At 48.2% G+C, this 19,572-nt stretch overlaps 1 long non-coding RNA gene across 1 annotated transcript in view; it reads right to left on the bottom strand.

Annotated features, from left to right (window-relative positions):
- The window catches only part of LOC149348760 (uncharacterized), a 61,677-nt gene that overhangs the window by 21,761 nt on the left and 20,344 nt on the right, over positions 1-19,572 (bottom strand). The gene's annotated exons all lie outside the window — the stretch shown is intronic.

Raw genomic sequence — 19,572 nt, 5'->3', positions numbered from 1 at the left:
CACACAAATTATCGGATTATAGGTTATTACTAGTTATTACTAATAAGTTATTGACAACCTCCTAAACTTAAAGACGTTCAGAAATATCTCTTGGCTTCTCTTGCTTCGACATCATCATCAGCCTGAATACGCCCATTGCATGACAAAGGCCTCTCTCATGTCTGTCCATTTATCCCTGCCCTTCGTAAGAGAAGTCAAACATGCGCCGTTAGTAAACTCGTTTTTCTAGTTTCATTTTTGACACCTATGGAAGTTACAGCTCTCACAACACGCGACATGCTCCCTTCATCGGCACCATTACAAGCGCAGGCTGGCTGGCACTAACCTAGCAGCCACCGCCAAAACATCGGCTGAACGCAGCTACGATGCCGAGGAGTTACGGTGGCAACTGGTTTTCCTCATTCACAAAAAGGGTGAATGTTGACAAAGGCTGACCATAAATTTAGGCCTGGGGTGAAGCTTCGCCGGAATCCTTTACAACAAGAAGTAGTCCGTTGATAAAGGTTCAACTCACAGGTGAATAAGAAGGTAATCACATAGAATAAGCTGTTAGAGAAAGAATTTTGATCCCTATGGTGGTGTCTCAAACCACCAACTAGCCCAGCTGTCTAGGCTAAGGAACATTCAAACGTTGGTTTCGTTTGCTGCTCTGATTGGTTAGCTGGCCAGCTGGCGAGCTCCTTATGCTATCGCTTAAAAAGGTACGATGGTTTTCAGATGCCACCAGCTACAAAGAGAGCTTGCAACAAGCTCATGTATTCAGCTTGTACCCAGCGCCGGCTGAAGTTCGGCGAACAATCAGCGCGCACTCGACGCAGGCTTCCTCCTCGTATCACTGTGCACCGCAGTGGCCCCACTGCCTCGCATTTAGCCCGATTACAGTCGCTTCATAATAACCTCTCGCTCTTCAGCTCTCTCAGAGGCCACGTCGCCTTTAATCAGGAATCCAAAAGTAATCCAAGAATAGATTCACTGGATACGCCGGCAGCGACATCGTGCGAGGAGCTGCGACAGTGCCACCACCTAGTCTCCACCACAATTCAATAGAGGGCGCTGTTTATCAAACAGTAATAGAGTTACTGTATATGTACATATACAGTAACTCTAAACAGCAATAATGCCCTTCATTGAGGGGCTTCAAGCAGTAATCACCCAAGGCATTAGCTGAAAACCTGGCTCTCAAATGTGTCAGCGGGGCTCCGAAGCAAGCATCAACTGTTAACCCACTGCCCATGCAGTTGCCTTACCATGCTTCACTGTGAATCTTCTTTGCACCAGCACGTTCTAAAGCGAGAAAGGGCTCCGTTCTGGCCAAGTTTGTCCACTCAAACGCCTCTGCTTACTTTTCCAACAGCCACAGTCTCTTCCCCTGGTTAACCGAAGGTGCCTGGGTTGCTGCTGTACAGCATATACTGGAGCTACATGGTACTGTCGCTGCAGCTTAGCTGAATCCTTGGTCTACCGTGTCGGTGTTCGGCTGAATATATGGGGGAATAGTGTCGGATGTGCCCAGTTGGTGGAAGCGAGGTCATCAGTCGCTTCTCAAACGTTGCCGCCGCTTCCACTGCTGCGAACGACGACCACCCTATACGTCAGCCTGGGCGTCCTCCAAAACCACATGTTTCGGTACTTCCAGGGCTAATCGGACTATCTACCTCTGCTGCCGCCTAATGAAATTCGGCGCTGCACGCTGATAGACACGAGAAGGCATTGGTGTGCGAAAAAGAAGGGCTTGAAGTGCCATCATTTTCTATAGAGGTTTTGTCACGCCATATTCGTTGAATGACCCACAAGGAATAGTGGCCCAGCATAGGTGGTCACATCCTCTGGCATACAGGACTCCGAAGTTTTTGGCGAAGTAATTTAAGTGCTGCATTTTTTCATTGCATCCTGCAGCAGTCACATGGCTTTACTTTTATTTTATGGGCTTTGTACGGTACATGTGGCGCTGAACTTGCCACATATAACATAATATACAGTTTGTGAATGCACCGTTCGGCGTCTTGCATATATCACTAACTTTAGGGGTAACTGATATGTTTAGTTAAAAGAATAAATGGCAATAAAACGGAAACAAAAACTTACCTGAGGCGTACAAAGTTGCTGTTAGCCATGTGAGTACCTTTTTTGCTCTCCGACCATACGTACAGCCTTTGTCAAAAGTTTGGCGCCCAGGGGGCTTGGTTCTGAGCCACACTGTGTGGTTCGTAATGCATCTCCAGAGCTCCAGATTTCCTGAAGGTAAGCATATTTCTGGTACTGGCTCCTCCATTGGGTAGGACTTGACTGCTTGAGGAGTCCCATTGCAAGGCTTAGAGGCAAACCCGATGGGCTCTAAACTTTTGACAAAGACTGTAGTTCCTTTTTCAGTGACATCCAGAAACAACATCGAAGCTATGCGCGAGTGAGTCGGTCTCTCCAATAGGAAGCACACGGGTTTTAACTTTAAAATCTAATATTTGTTTATTTTCTTGAAAGTTTTCATTGCAGTACTGATTTAATCAGACCTCTTTCTCTCTTTCTTCTTTCACACCCACCTTCCTCCCTTCCCTTACGGCGCGGTTCAGGTGTCCGCCGAGATATATGAGACAGATATGGCGCCATTTCCTTTCCTCAAAAACCAATTTATTTGTTTACTAATTTAATGAGGCTCTTTCAGAATTTATAAACGTCTACATGTTTGACTGCTTATAGGTATATCGATTTAAGTGAATCCTCCGTGTGTTTTCAAGCCCAGCTCATGCCTTTCTCGTTTCTGTTTTGTTTAGCATGGAATGTGAAACTTACTCCTTTTATTAAAACATTATTCTTTGGTCTCAAAATTTCGAACTTGGGCTAGTGTACTTTACAGACCAGCGTGTAGCGCGAAAATTTTGGTACTTCAACAAAAATTCGTATTAGTGAATTGGAAACAGAAAGAATGAGAATCTAAGTTTTCGCATTTTACAACTTCTTCGGTAAGGACGCCTATCGGAAAGAACTCACTGTGCCTTTGAGACATAAAACCAAAAACAACGGCGCTACACCCGGCACCACCAAGCGTTTGTTCGACGCTTTTAGGACGGTACGGCACGCATTTTAGAGAACGCAGAGACTACCGCGCAGTGGACGGCCGAGTAAAATTCCTCAACATTATATTTTCTATAAAACTCTCAGCACTGAAAATACTTAGTGGAACACTGTGCCACCTTACGACCATTATCATGCCAATGTATAATTTCCAGGTGATTGCTGCATTACCGCTTACGTGCTACTGCATTACCGCCTAGCCGAAATCAAGAGGAAGAAATGATCTTGGGCAGGATACGTGATTCAAAGGCAATATAACCGATGGTTCTTAAGGGTAACGGACTCGATTCCAGGAGAAGGCAAGCGTAGCAGGGGGCGGCAGAAAGTTGAGTGGGCGGATGAGATCAAGAAGTTTGCGGGGATACGGTGGCCGCAACTGGAAAAGGACAGGGTTAATTGGAGAGACAAGGAGAGTCATTTGCCTTGCAGTGGGCGTACTCAGATTGATGATGATGATGAGTGCCCATGGTTTACCAGCGTTTCGGTCGGGGCCCATGGAACTTCATCGGAATGTGATTCGAGCAGATTAGGAATAAATTCAGGATATCTAAAACGTACGCGAAACACAGGATTTTCCTGGACGACCGTCGTTAAGTTGAGGGCTTCTGAAAGGTGAATCCTTTTTTTCATGAAGATAGTAATCATTTTCTTTTTTTATATAAATGAAAAGCATCATGGCTAGTTCTTTTTCACAAAAGAATAACAAGAATGACACACTGGTGCCTGATTCCTAGATCGATCTATTCGAACTTAGCTGATCTGGCCGGTTACAAGATTTCAGTCCAGGTGTGGACGTGACTGGTGTCCACGCTGTTGACCTTCGAAGATACGATGTATAATTAGACCGTGCCCCACTTAACTTAGCTTGACCAGTTTCGGTTGCTTCGTTACGAAACAGTTATCTATACTCCTTTACAGTGTCCTATTGTTCGGTGGACAATGGCAAGATCTACAAAATGCACTGCTTGGTTCTGATGAACTGTCCTGAAGCTATCAAAACTATGTGAGAGTGCATCAGACGAGGGTTTCTTAAAACCTGTGATAATGCCTATGTGGCTAACTACATAATTTGTGTCGATCGATATTTAGTGCTCTTTTTTCAGCGTATTTCTCTTTGCATAACCCGAGAATGAAATGTGGCTTAGTGCGGAAAAGCTTCGCTGGCAAGCATTGCACTCACTGCGCTGTCAGTAGTCCGAGTTCAGTGGTTCATAATGTGGAGATAAAAGCCGGAGAACAACGCATGGATCTCAAATAGCCGCTGCCTTTTCCTGCGCGTCGGAGTATTGGCGGGCTCTAGTTGCAGGGTTTCAAAATATATAAGAACTAACGGTAATAAAGGCGCTCATAACATTACAATAATCAAAAGAAATAAAAACGCCCATTCAAACAACCATTAGGTAAAAGCACAGCGTGAGTGAGACAGGAAAGTAGACATACAGAGCGCTGACTCACGATTGATGATCTTTATTGCTGTGAAGCAATAAATAGGTGGTAAACGACCACAACCAACCCGTGGCACTGCATCAAATATCTACTGGGTAGTGCACTGACTGCGTAGGGCCTGCTGAATATATACCGACTAGCTCAAGAAAGTAAGCTTTTTCAAGCAATCAGCAGATTAGAGTGACTGTTTGGAGCATTAAGTGCTATGTTCTTGCTAAATAAAGTGCCTCCAGAGAAAATTCATTACAGTGCTGCCCTGTGTCACCGCGGCTTTTTTTTTTCTCTTCTACGTTTAACCATATCGGCCGTGGTTTACGCTATGTGTACATAACTTGTTTTTAGTCGGTATCGAGAATTTCTCGGATATAATTTCCCGCGAATGACTGGAGCTTTTATTTTAAACTCCCTGAAACTGGCCGAACAGAGCCACCTGAAGCACGGCATGCGAAAAGAATACAGGAAACTGGTTTTGTATGTGGATGGCTATACGCTTGCCGTAAGAGCTGATGTGACTTTGGAGACCATGTGTTTACTTTGGCTTGTTTTGCATGATGAAGTCCTTTAAAAGCCTGAAATGAAATTGAATTCTTTTGCACAATGATATGGTAAGGAAATATCAGTAAAAAAGAGTATAATTACACCCTGAAAGTAATTCAGAGCGATGATGTGGACACACGGCGATCCGACGGAAATAACCCGACTTTCATATAAAAGCCTTTCATATAAAAAAGGCGGGTGTGAGCTGTGTTAGCGACACTTCCGTTTTTCTATATCAAGCAGAGCAAAAATTTTTGTCGCGCCTACTGTGATAAGATTGATGCATGGTGTAGGTGGGTGCCTTGTACGCGTGCGCATGCGCTGGGAGGGCTATATATTTCGTATGCTGACGCTTGATTAAACAGTTGGAGTAAGCGCCCGTGTTGTCGTCTTTCTTGTGTTGTGTCGTTGCGATAAAAATCCTTTATTATGTCTGAAAACCAACTAGCTCAGCAGTTAACCCTCTTAATGACCATTATTTAAGGATGGAATACTTTTTTCCGGAAAATCTAGGTACAGTCCAAAAAAAAATCGGTTATTTCGACAATTTTCATTCGAATGCGTAAAATTCGGGGGACACTTAATCTACGCCTTAAGGCGGGGGTCCCACTCCGGCTGAGCGAATGCTCCATTTTAGGCGGTGTTCGGGCTATCATTCTGAGAGTTAATCTTGTTAGAACAGCGCAATGTAGTCATCATTCGAAGGGTAATTGCAAGCCCTTTCAGTTGTCAAACACCGCTTTAATGTATAGTTGCTTTAGCAGCTCTACAAGATGTGGTATAGCAGATGACGAGTTCGGTAGTTTCGTTGATACTACCCACTTAGAGAACATTTCGGAAGAAACTACTTCTCTTACGACAGTTTCCTTAGGTCAACATAGAGAATATATGTTTATCTAATGCCAAATGGTCTGAGAATTTGCGTTCATTGAATTGTGTTTGATCGGCAGCGTTTTATGTATAGCAAATTTGGCTATGTTGAGCCCGAACATCTCCTCTGTATCGTGATGCATAGCGGCAATATTTTTACCACTTGCGGCGGACAATATACTGGTGAAATGTGCGAAGTTCAATCAATCAATCAATCAATCATTTTATTCAGACATGAACTTGTATGCACAGTACATGCCCACGAGATGAGACAAAAGGAAGAAGCTGCTGGCATTCTTCCTGACGAGGCCTCACCCCGGGTCACACATCAAAGGCAGAAGGGTGGTTGCATTCATTAAAACTCAACAAGCTCTTTAGTTCAATTTTCCCAGTAGTTGAAAGCAAAGTTAATGAAGGCACATGGGATTACAAAGAGAAAAGAAAAAGACCAGTAACGCTACAGTTCGCAACACAATAGAAAATATGACAGGAATGAGGCTATCACTGTAAACACTACATATCACCATGGGCGTCCGGAGGGGGGGGGCAAGGGGGGGCGGCTGCACCCCCCTGGAAAATCACTCACTCGAACCGTGAGTGATGGCCGCACGTCAGGGGCGGCGGTGCGCTCAGCCAAAAGAGTAAAAGCGGCCCTGCTTCCACGCTTTGGGTCACATCTGCAAAGTGCCGCGTCCGGGGACGTGTCGTTGCAGACATACAGCGGCACCGGCGAGCATGTGTTTCGAGCCGTCTTGAGATGTGTGCCTGTTTCTTTGATCTCTAGAGAGATAGCGACACGGAGGCAGACAGTGCACACCCCGGCCACCGATGAATTCTTCAGGAGGGAGGGACAAATCAGCCGTGTCCATCCCCGCTTTGTCGGACTGCTCAGGGGCAAGCGGGCGATGAGTTGGCGCCGCCGCCGCTCGCTGTCTCCTCCGATCCACGGGAGAGCGCAGTTCGGTACAAGCGCCGCTTTCAGAATTTTCGGCAAAGGGGATTAGCTGCTTTTGTTCACGGCGACGCAGTCTCCAGAGGCGCCCCCACACCAGCGTTCCTTGCGTCTTCTCCGGAAGCCAGCGCCTTTGGTCAAGGCAGCCCGATGGCGCCTGCCTGGCTCGCCTGTCACCTCTGGCTGGGCCTCAAATCCCAACAGCGCCCATGTACTGTGCGATGTCAGTGCATGGTAAAGAGACCGTCCGTCCCTCATAGCCTGAGTCGTTTTGGGGCTCTGAACCTCATAAAAACACACAAAACAAATTTTCCGACCGGAGTGGCGAGTGTCCCTTCCCCTCGGAAGTCGCGCGGCGTTCCTTGCGTGTGCTGTAATGATCGGAGGCCCAGCCAGCGGAGAACGGCGAGACAGTCAGGCGTCATCAGGTATGCGGCCAAAAGCGCTGCTGTTTCTCGGAGAAGACGCAAGGAAAAGCTGGCCTGGAGGCGGCTTCTGGCTCGGCGTTTGCGGGGACAAAGGCTCTAATCCCCTTCGCCGGCGATGCTGAATGCGGCTCTGGTGCCGGACTGCGTTCCTGGGGACTGGCAGCGGAAACAGGCGAGCCAGACCGGCGTCATCAGGCTACTGCGACGGAAAGCGCTGCTGTCCGGGGGAGACAAAAGAGACACTGCGTGGGGCAGCTACTGGCGACGGCGTCGGCGTACACAAAGACGTCTAATCCCTTCGCCGGGAAGGCTGAGCGCGGTGCTTCTCCCGGACTGCCCGTGGACTGACCGACAAGACCCAGTGGCGACGACGGCGGGGCGGCGGCGCCGCTAACTCATTACCCGCGTGCGCCCTGGGCAGCAGACAAAGCCGAGGGGCGACACGGCTGATTTGTCCCTTCCACCGAACTGAAGAGGTCACCGGTGTGAGCGGTCAGCGCTCGCGTCCCCATCGATCAGGATCGTCACTCAGCAGCAAACGACCTTTGGGCCTGGGAAAACAGTTCGCGACTCAGAGACGCCAAGTTCCTCCTTGCCCGTGTATGTGTGTGTCTGTGCGGTGTGCGCCGTCACGGGGGGAGGGCGGAGCCAAAGAAGACGCTAGCAGCCCATTGGACGCTCAACCCGAGATCAGATTCCCTACCTGGGTACCTGGGGAATCTGAACTGCATTTAAGCAGCAATCTGTGGGGTGCCAGATCATCCTCCCTCATTTTCTGACTTTGGTCTCCGTGCTACTGTACAAAATGTAAAACAAACCTTCCAGCTTTGCTATTCCTCCCGAAGGCTTCCCTCCGTAGTCTGGCTGCTTCGTCCTAATGCGGTGAAGACCCTGGTCCCGATCTCCGAGCACAACAGTGCGCGCCTCTTTGTTTGTGCTTCGGTGTTTTTAGTGGCCGGTTGTCAACGAAGCTGAGAACAACCAAGACAGCGGACGAGAAAACGACGAGCGGCGAGTAGTGTGTGTGCAAATACTCGACTGTGCGGTTGCGCGAGCAAGATGGAGCGAGGTGTATGAAGCTGCGAGCGTGCATTTATCTTGTAAATAAGTTTTCGCTGCATACATAGTCATTTTTTGTTTTCAACGTACGCATTCAACCGTTTTTGCAATCAATGTGTATATATTTTTAACACTACCAACCCCGAGGAACTCCATAGCCAGCTTTGTCTCGCGCGGTCCCGAATGATGGATATTCGACGCTTCTTCAAGCGTCAGCGGTTGTCTGACGAAGCATTATCCAAATGCGCCCCTGCAGATTCTGGTGTGACATGTGACAACGGTGTAGCATTTGAACAGAGTGATGCAAGCTTTTATCACCGGACAGTAGCTGATGTCGTCGACTCCATGGAAGGGACTCTGTCAACAGTGAGTTCAGGTGATGCAGCAGGCCGAGATGATTCCATTTCTCCTTTCTTGGGATTCAAGTCCGGATTTGACCAGAGCGATGCAACCTTTCATCACCGGACAGTAGCCGGCGTCGTCGTCTCCATGGAAGGAACTCCACCAGCGAGCTCCGGTCACGCAGTAAGCCGAAACGATTCCCTTTCTCCTTGCTTGGGATCGAAGTCCGGAGACAACATCAAGAAAACAAATAACTTGCCTCAAGAATATGACTTAGGAGAGTTTCTAGGCAAAGCTAAACTCACTGGCATACCGGACTTTTTGAAGTTACGTCTTCTTACTAAGCCATGGTCGCCAAATGTCACATATGATTTTAAGAAGGATGTAACACCTGGAAAGAGGCCTTTTCGACATCAGTGGCTGGGAGATTACGCCCCCTGGCTTGCGTACTCAGCGACAGCGAAAGGCGCCTTTTGTCGTTTTTGCGTCATTTTTCCTCCGCGTGTTCACCGGGGTACTCAAGGTAGTTTTATCGTGCGCGCTTTCAGTAACTACAGAAAAATGCACGAGGCGTGCAGGGATCACGTAAAATCCCAATGGCAAAAGGAGGCAATGACGGCCTCACAGAACTTTATGGATGTGATGAAAGGCAAGCAGCTACCCGTTGTACAGCAGCTGAACAGAGCACTGCACGCGCAAGTTGAAAGGAACCGTGAGAAACTATTTCCAATAGTTTCCACCATTGTCTTTTGGGCGACGCATGACTTGCCGATTCGCGGCAAGCAGTCCGATAGTGGAGTCTTCAATGATCTGCTTGACTTTCGTGTAGAAGCTGGAGATACTCTACTTCAGGAGCACTTCGCTTCTTCTGCTGGCAATGCCAAGTACACTTCCGTCCGCGTCCAGAACGAGATCATCACAATCTGTGGCGACATCCTGAGAGAGCAGATAGTTACCGAAACTAACAAAGCGTTTGCTTTTTCCGTTCTTGCTGACGAAACTGCAGATATTTCAGGAAAAGAGCAGATGTCTATAGGCGTTCGCTTTATTGACAAGGCGGAAGTCGAAGTGTGCGTTCGAGAGCAGTTTTTGGGATTTGTAGAGCTGGAGCAATTAAACTCCGCTTGCATCGCCGCGGCAATCTTGAAGCTTTTGACGAATGTCGGACTGATTCTTTCGAACCTCGTTGGACAGGGGTACGATGGATGCTCTACAATTGCTGGAAAAGAAGCTGGAGTGAACAAAATTATACAAAAACAGTTCCCGAAGGCACTATTTTTCCACTGTGCAAGTCACAAACTAAATCTCGTCATCAACGATTTGAACGACGTCTCTGAAATTCGAAACACAATTGGGATAATCAAACAAACCATAAACTTCTTCCGCGAGAGCGTGCTCCGGAGAAAATTGGTGCCCAACATTCCGATGCTGTGTGAGACAAGATGGTCTGCAAAGTACAAGTCTATTAGGATCTTCTCTCAGCATTACGTGGCCATAGTCGAAGCACTCGAGCAGCTCGCGTCCACGGAATCATGCTCGAACGCTGCAACTAGACAACGAGCTCACATCCTCTACTGCGCAACAACAAGCTCATCTTTCATCGTCTGCTTGCATATTGTAGCGAAGTACAGCGCTCGGCTCGAACCAGCTACGAACATTCTGCAAGGTGTATCCATGGACTTCCATTCTGTGCATGGCCACATCACTGAGCTACAACGTATTTTTCGCGGCCACCGGACAAACGCTGTAGAGGAGTTCTCTAACATCATGAATGCAGCAAGGGAGGCAGCCAATCACTTAAATGTGGTGATATCTGTACCAAGACAAGTCTCTCGTCAGGCCCACCGAGACAACTACGGGATTCAGTCGCCAGAGGAATACTACCGTGTGGCAATATATGTGCCGTACTTGGACTCCCTCACTGCTTCTTTAGCTCGGCGCTTTTCTGAAAGCAATGAGAGGAGCTTCAAACTTCTCCAGCTGCATCCATCAAAAATGAAGCACTTGAGCCGTGTTGAGTTCGCTGTTCTCGCCGAAGAACTCCAGTGCTTTTACGGCATCGACAACTTCAAGGAAGAGGCCATCTCTTGGTACGAGATGTGGTGCAACAAAACTGGGGACCCATCAGAAATAACTTACTGCGAGCTTCTACATCAGGCCAAGACATTCTTCCCTGGTGTTGCAAAAGCCATTGAGGTGGCTCTGGCTTTGCCAGTTACTACCTGTACGGTCGAACGCTCCTTCAGTACAATGAGGAGAGTGAAAACGTGGCTACGTTCAACGATGACAAACGACAGACTGGACGGCCTTTGTATGATGAGTGTGCACCGAGAGCGTGTAATGAAGCACAGAAATGAATTTATCACCAGTGTCATCACGCAATTCGCCCAGAAAAATCCGAGGCGTCTACAGTTTCTGTTCAAGGAAGACTGACTGAGTGACTGTCGTTGCGTGTTTGTGAACATATTGTGCTGTGTGCTGGTCATCAATCCGGGTGTGTCGAGAACCCGTATGCAGCAAGACTGAGCACTCTTCTCCACGAAGTGATAGTATCTTTTTGCATTTTTATTAATTTTAATTGTTTCTTCGTTGATAAACTCCAATGTATCTCTCCTAGCCTCGCTTTAATTTGCTGTTTGTAATTTTTCTTTCATGCGTGTATTTTACTTATTTATTTTATTTGTATATAAATAAATAAATTTACTCCGCAAATAGTGCCTTTTTGCTACGAACATACCCCCCCCCCCCCTCCGGCGCCAACAACCAATGGGGCCCCCCCCTGCAAAAAATTCTGCGGACGCCCTTGCATATCACAAGTATTTGATGGGTCAGTCGTACGCATAAAAAGCATCTTCATTTTCTTTTTGAAATGACAAGTGTTTTTACCAGTTACAGCTTCGTCAATTATGAAAGGATACACATTGCAAGCTGCAGAAAGTTGGTTATCAATGTGTTGGGTGCCGTAGTTTGTCCGGGCACGACTGGAAATAAAAGAAGTGACTCGCAGACTATAGCGTATGTTTCTGTTCACGTACTTGTTTCTGAAAGATGTGATGTCCTGCTTTATTTTATGACAAATATGAACAGCAACTGAAAGCTTATAGCACAGTGGTAATGGAGGAACATTGAAGGACTGTAATAAGCAGTCGCCTGAGGAAGGATTCGGAGAACATGCGCGCAGAGCTCTTTTTTGTAATGAAAATAATCTGGCTGTGTCAGTTTTGTTGCAAGTGCCCCAAATTAAATTGCAATACACCAGTTGTGAATGGATGAGGGCAAAATACAACTGCTTTTTAGCCTGTATGGGCAACAAGTACCTGATGCGATTTATCCCACCAATAGATCGAGCTACACGCAAACGGACGTGATTTACATGGTCACCCCAGCCTAGGTCACTACGAAAGAATACGCCCAGGAATTTACAAGAATTTACGGATTCAATCAATGTATTGTTGAACTGGAGTCGGATGGGATCATCTATAGGCTTATTTTTGGGACGGAAAATGATAAACTTTGTTTTCTTAACATTCAATTCCAATCTGTTGACTGCAAGCCACAACATAAGTTCATGTAGCCAGGAATTTGAACGACGCTCGAGTTCACGAAGCTCTGAACCGGAAAAGAAAACGTTAGAGTCATCTGCCTACAGAGCAATGCTAGAATAAGATAAAATGTTTACTATATCATTGATGTATAGTGTAAAAAGAAGGGGCCCCAGTATGGATCCTTGAGGAACGCCAAATTTGATTAATTCTGCGTCGGATATGGCATCATTTAGTCGCGTGAACTGAGTGCGATTTGACAAATAGCTTTGTACTAACCTGTGAGGTGTTCCGCGGATACCATACGTGTATAACTTATGAAGTAGTATCTTCATAAGTAGTATCTTATGAAGTTTAATCAACGTATCTTCGTTGCTTCGTTTCTAATTGCCTTTACACCTTGAATATTTCTGTAATACTACCTCACGATCAGAATTCTTGAAGTATGAAAAATGGAATCAAGGAATTAAGAACAAAGTAATGAAGATAAGTTCACTAACCTTCGCGCACTACACCTGTATATTGTCCGCCCCAAATGGTAAAAAATATTTCCGCTGTGCACCCGATCAAGGCTGCCGATCAAGTACCATTCAAAGAACGCACAGTTCAGATCATTTGGTACTAAACATCTATTCTATGCATGGGGAAAGCTGAACTGTCCTTAGTGAAGTATTTTCTTGAGAAAACTTCTCCAACTAGGTCATATCAACGAAACTACTGAACTCGTCATCTGCAGTACCACCTCTTTTGCAGTTGATAATGCAGCTATGCCACAGCGGTGTGCATCGGATGGAAGAGTGCGCATTAAGCTTTCGAATAATACCTACATTGTTCTCTTTGAACAAGAACAGCGCTCAAAATGCTGGCGCGAACGTAGCTTAAAATGGAGCATTCGCTCAGCTGCAGTTTGAACCCCCGCCTTAAGGGTATGACGCGATGTCGTTAATGGGTCCCATCCGCAAGCTGGCGCATTCTCTGCATATCACTTCGTAGACACGGACATTCTCAGACAAGACACACAAGCCTCCCTTTAGGCAAGTCGAAAGAACGCGCCTCAATGTCTGATGGGTAGCGTGTCATCATCATCATCATCATGACCTACTTCACGACCCTGCACCAATCCGGATTTTTTCGACACGCCAACTACTACACCTGTTTCTCGTAAGACTTGTTGGGGGAAGGGGGGGGGGGGGAGGCTAGTTGGTTCGCATTTCCAGAAAAGTGTTCTAGCGCCGAAAAGGACAACACACAACAACATTGCGCCCGTCCCGTCTCACTTGTTGTGTGTTGTCCTTTACGGCGCTACAACCCTTTTCTGGAAACCGGTTTCTCGACTTACCGGTACCGAATGGTCGCGTAAATATTTGTGTCTTGAGTAAGGTAACCATTTTGAGTAATAGCCTGCCGAGTCACTTAAAACTTATCAGCGGTGCAATGCGAGTGGCTATAGCCAACATCTTCCCACATCTTGAGACTGGTCGGGCTTCTTTTCCGGACAGTTTGAAAACGCCGGCAACAATATGTGGTCTGCGACGTGGAACAGACCTTTGCATCGGGCGAGGGAGTTGTCGAAACGCCTCCTCTCTGGACTGTCGGAAACCGGTTCCGCCGCCCCTTCCACCGTGCTAGTGCGAGGTGCTCACGATAGTCCAGTGAACAATATGGCAGCACCCAGAGAGCTCTTATTGCAAATGTCTATAGGTTGCGGTTGGGTGATGGTGGTTGGGTATCCGCGGCATGTTGACTATTTCATTTCCTTGCTACATATATTTCGCACAACCAGTTCATCACGCAAATGTGAAAAGGTGATTGTGGCCCGGGCATTCTCATGTGTTTATGTGAGTGTGTGTGTGTGTGTGTGAAAGGAAGGGGGGGGGGGAGTGAGGGGGGGGGGGGAGTTGGATACAACGTCCTAGGTATCTGGCCGGTGCGCATGGCACTTTAGATGATTTCCTAAGCAAGAGCAATTAACGAAAGAAATCCAAATCTATATCTCCGCCCCTACCGGTTGAATTTGAGTGCGATCAGTGTGCAACCTTCAGCCCTCTGCTCTGCTTGAGCCGTGTGAGCATGGCAAGCGCACAATAGAGGCACTCGCGAACCACGTGCTACTCAGCAATGACAGATAGGAAGAAAGCCCAGCTTCACATGTCGTCACACCGTAGGGGCTCGTATCAACTTCACAGGCGTGCCTCCCTGCACTATCAGTAGAGTGCGCAGCCCCCCCGGAGCATTGATGTTGCTGTCGCTATCAGCAGTTTCGCAGAATTCATATCGCAACCTTCCGGAAACCTTTCGAGTCTACTGACGCTTTAGGGGTGAAGGAGGAAGATACTGCATAGCGGCTCTCGTATGAAACCACATGATTAAACTTTAATGTACAGGATGTGCACGCTGCATGCACTTCGTATAGATATGGCGAAGGAAAAGTAGATATCGGACGACTTGTGATAAGAATAGCGTGCCGCTCAAATATGCCTATGCAGGCTCACGCTACCGATGCGAAAATTTATCCATAGGAAATAGAAAGAACATCGCGGCTGAGTTCTCTTTTTTTTATTTTCCTGTAAGTAAACCTCATGAGCCAGCGTAGTAAAGGAGTGGATAGAAACAATGGGAAATATTGCATGCAGTTTTTCTCTGTCAGGATTTTTGTCTCATTCTCCTTATTGGCTAGCTCGGCCATTGCATTGACTTTTAGACAAATATTGTTTATTTGCCTACGATCAGCGCGTGCTTAAGAAGTACAGAGCGGCATCTTGACAAGCTTTTGGGCCCTGCGGCTTTCGGGGACGGTACGGCGACTGAGAAAAAGAGAGGGAAAGTTCAGTGAAAGCAAACTTAGCAATCAACCAGATCCCCTAATGTGTGCCCTGACATCAAGGAATACGTACAAAAGTGAACCGGCTTGAGAGATGAAAATAACTTTTCGTATGAAATGTTAAACAACCGATGCGAAATCACTGAGTATAGCATATATTTCCCAGTAAAAAAAAAACGAAATATTATATCTACCTTATAGGAACGTCAGGACAAGCAATGACAAGTGACATGTGAACCTGACTGAACGAGCACTGCTCAAAACACAAACTATGCAGAAACATGCACGTGTGCCTACTTCAGTAGAAAATAAATGATGATGATGATGATGATGATGATGATGATGTCATCAGGCTTGATGGCACATACCCACGGCGGGGAATTGAAGTGGATGAAGATCTGAAACGCTGCATCTTCTTCTACGTTCGGCGGAGTCTGCACAGAAAATATAACTTTAAAGACGTGATGTGTACAACTGCTTCAACGAGCTTACCGCAAGGTGTGTTACAACGGGTTGTTTATGAGTTAAGTGGAGTTCAACCTGATTTAACGTACACCCACATAACAAAACATTACCGCAAACAAAGAACAATGCACCGCACCAAACACTGGCCAAGGCCAAAGCTGTGCCATGGTGTCAACTTCAGACTCATCATCATCATAGTCATCATCAGCCTGACTACGCCCACTGCACGGCACAGGCATCTCCCGTGTCTCTCCAGTTAACCCCGTCCATTGTCAGCAGCAGCCACCGTCTCCTCGCAAACTTAATTTCATCCACTCAACTAACTTTCTGCCGCCCCCTACCATGCTTTCCTTCGCTTGGAATCCACGAATGCAGACTCACACGTATCCTAACCTACATCACAAGCGCTTGTTCTTCTCCACCCTGTACCTGGTCAAATGCCCGAACTGCCAAGAACGCCGACCTACAATGTATCATTTCGTTCGGGCCTGCACAACACCACTCGGTGGAGTCCCACCCATAACCCTCCCCACCCCTTCCTCTTGGAAAGATGCCCTGTTCAGCACGGAGTCGACCGACCATAGTCGGCTGATCGAGCATGCCGAGAAGATAGCGATGGCAAACGAGGTCGTGGACTCATTCGTCTTCATGAAACCGCTATGACCGCCATCAACCCGCAAGACAAGGGACATAGCCCTCAGTCCAGGGCTCCGTGTGCCGCCGCGATCCCGCAGGCACGCCAGAGCAGGTGTCCCTTGTCTTGCGGGTTGATGACGGTCAGAGCAGTTTCATTACTCAGTATTCAATACCGAATAATAAAATGAGCGAGCTGATTTTGTTTCGAAAGGAACACTACGCTATTCGCCGAGCCATTTGGCGGAGCTGACGAAAGGCCAAGCTGCGCATGCGCGAGGAGCGGGTAACGTCACACGGCGTGCAGCTGGCGAGCCGCGGCCGCCTCCGCCGGAGCCGCCGCCGCCTGCTCTCCATTGCCTTGCCGACAGTCTATATCTCTCTCCCTCTCTGAAGCGCAGTAGCGATTGCGCATCGCCCTCTGCGTGGTTTGTAGCGTATATAAAATTGGCAGTGGCTTAGCTCTGTTATGCCAGGATATAGGTAGCGTGAGGTGAGGGCGAGGTGTCCGCATCTCGGTGGACACCTGAACCAGAGGGAAGGCGCATAACTGCCCTTCTGGAACAGTGGACACCTCAACCGTGCTTTAAGCTAAGTGGCGGCAGTGACAGGATGGATGGATAGAAACAACTTTATTACACACACAAAAAAAATCTTCCAGGGTGGTCCCCTACTGGTCTAGGAGTCCACGGGCTAGTGCTTCACGTAAAGCCCGATCCACTAGCCATTTCTGGCCGGCGGGCTGAGCGGTTCGTAAAGCAGCCTCCCAGGAAGAATGATTTGATTTGTTGGGGTTTAACGTCCCAAAGCGACTGAGGCTATGAGAGACGCCCCAGGAAGAATGAGTGGGATTAGGGATGGGGGATACTGCCTTTGGGGAAGGACATTCCCAAAGGTAATGGAAAAGTGTGGATTTGGGCACGCCACAGATGTTACAATCAGGAGGAAAGGTGGGATGAAAGCATGAGAGGCGGTGGGGTGAAATAAAGCAGCCTGTCTGTAATTGCCGCCATGTGGCGCTGGATAAGGGCGACAAGGTACTGTGGAGTGGTGGCAGTGTCATGCGGCTGAATTTGTAAAATGTGGAATTTGGTGATATGTAGAGAGGACCGAAGGGGCTTCTTGCGCAGGGTTGGGTGCCTGATCCTCCGGGGTCCGGGAGGAGAGTTCTCGGGCCAGCGCATGAACGCGCTCATTACCGGGGATCGAGGCATGCCCAGGGACCCACGACAGAGTAACCGTTCGGTCGAGAGAGGTGGCCGTGGTAAGAATACGGTGTGTTGCCGGAGTCGCCACGCCCTTTAGGTAGTGGCGGTACGCGGCCTGTGAATCTGTGCAAATTTCGGTTATGTTTTTGTCAATGATGGAGTGGGCCAGAGCAAGTGCGATGGCGGCTCCTTCCGCCTCTGCAGGCGAATTAGTTCGAATAGTGGCGGCGGCCCCCACTGTGCCGTCTTCATAGGCTGCGACTGCCGTGAAATATCCTGGTTTAGAATTTTGTGCCGCGTCGACATAGGATATCGGAGCGGTTGCTGTATGTTTTGGTGTAATAGCTCGCACGTGCCTGCCGCCTACCGTGATGGAGACTAGCACTCATTTTGCGCGGTAGGGGCTTCTGATATATGTGATCCTGCGTGCGCAGAGAAATCATGTAAGGTGTAGGACTTGTTGGGGTGGGAATTGGTGGATTGAGACGTAGCTGTCGCAGTAGGCATTGTCCTGTTTCCGTGCGACTCAGGCGGACTAATTGGTTGGTGCGTTGAGCCTCTATTAATTCGATCACTGTATTGGTACCAGTGGCCAGGAGACGTTTCGTGCCAACCGTCCGTGGAAGACGTAAGGCAGAGGTGACAGCCGTGCGTATTAGGATGTCTGCCTGTTGTCTTTGCCGCTGAGTGAGTATGTGGTATGGAAGGTGGTATTTAATGCGGCTAATGATTAGTGCATTTGTCATATTGAGGGTCTCGCGTTCAGACAGCCCATGATTGCGTGCTGCCACCCGCCTGATAAGTGCAGCGACCTGTTTGGTCTGTCTCTGCAAGAGCTGAAGGGTGGCGGTTGCATCGAGTGTGTTGTTAATTAGAAGGCCGAGAATCTTCACCTGAGGCACAATGGGCACTGGATTCCCGTACATGTGCAGTTCAATCGGGGGGTCACTGGGGAGGGGTTTCAGCTGCAGGAGTTCCGATTTATTTGGAGAGCAACGGAGGCCTGTGTTTGCTAAGTGAGTTGTGGTGATGTCTATGGCAGATTGCAGGTATCCTGGGCTGTTCCAAGGGATCCTCCCGTTGTCCAGAGGATTATATCATCTGCGTATATGGCTGTGTGGAGCCCTGGGACAGCAGCAAGGGCCTTAGCCAGTGGCGCTATAGGGCAATGTTAAAGAGTAAAGGTGATAGAACCGCCCCTTGTGGGGTTCCCCGGTTAGGCAGGGGGAAAGGCTGGGAGGCAATATCCCCAAGGTGGAGGTCTGCCGTGCGCCCCTGAAGGAAGGCCCGAATATATTGCCATATGCGGGTGCCACACCCCGTGGTGGCTAATGTCGTGAGGATATGGTCATGGCTTATTGTGTCGAAAGCCTTATGGATATCCACGGCCAGTATGGCTCGCGTAGAGGCTGTACGACGCTTAGTGCAAAAGAGGGACTCTTTAAGCGCGAGAAGTACGTCTTGCGCCGAGATGTTTGGGCGGAAGCCGAATTGAACGTTTGAGAGAAAGCCTGTGGTTTCTAGGAATGGTTGCAGGCGATTGAGAATGACATGCTCGAAGAGCTTGCCGACACAGCTCGTTAAGGAGATGGGGCGCAAATTTTGAAGAGTGAGGGCTTTGCCCAGTTTGGGTATAAATCGCATGCTGGCATGGGTCCAGGCTGATGGGAGCGTGCCAGCTTGCCAGTGGTTATTAAAGAGCTCCGTGAGTTCCTGGAGAGAGACATCGTCCAGATTGAGTAGTGCCTTGTACGTTATGCCATCCGGCCCCGGCGCCGTAGAGCGGCGAATACTAAAGAGTGCTCGGCGGACTTCGTTTAAGGTGATGTCGGCATCAAGTTCTAGGTTAGGTGGAGGTAGATTGGGTGGATCTGCCGACTGAAGAGATGTGGGTATATAAGTGTCCCGTAGTTGGCCAATTACGTCGGTGCCCTTTTGGAGCTCTAGTTGTATTAGACGTTGTGTGTTTACTTGTGTCTGAGATTTAGTGGTTGTTGGATCCAAGAGAGCGCGTAGGAGGGACCACGTGCGTTTAGTGCTTAATGTACCCTTGAGGTCGTTACAAAAGGTTGCCCAGTTTGCGCGGGCTAGCGTGTTCGCGTATTCTTCTGCCTCGAGAGTGAGAGCGGCTATGCGGAGTCTCAATTTACGATTGTGTCGCTGGTGACGCCAGCGCTTGAGAAGTCCCTGTCGGGCCTCC

The sequence above is a fragment of the Amblyomma mixtum genome, chromosome 4, assembly GCF_055824585.1.
Source record: "Amblyomma mixtum isolate Tamu chromosome 4, ASM5582458v1, whole genome shotgun sequence".
Taxonomy (NCBI): domain Eukaryota; kingdom Metazoa; phylum Arthropoda; class Arachnida; order Ixodida; family Ixodidae; genus Amblyomma; species Amblyomma mixtum.
The sequence above is the reverse complement of the archived record's forward strand: the minus strand, read 5'-3'. Positions and strand labels throughout refer to the sequence as shown.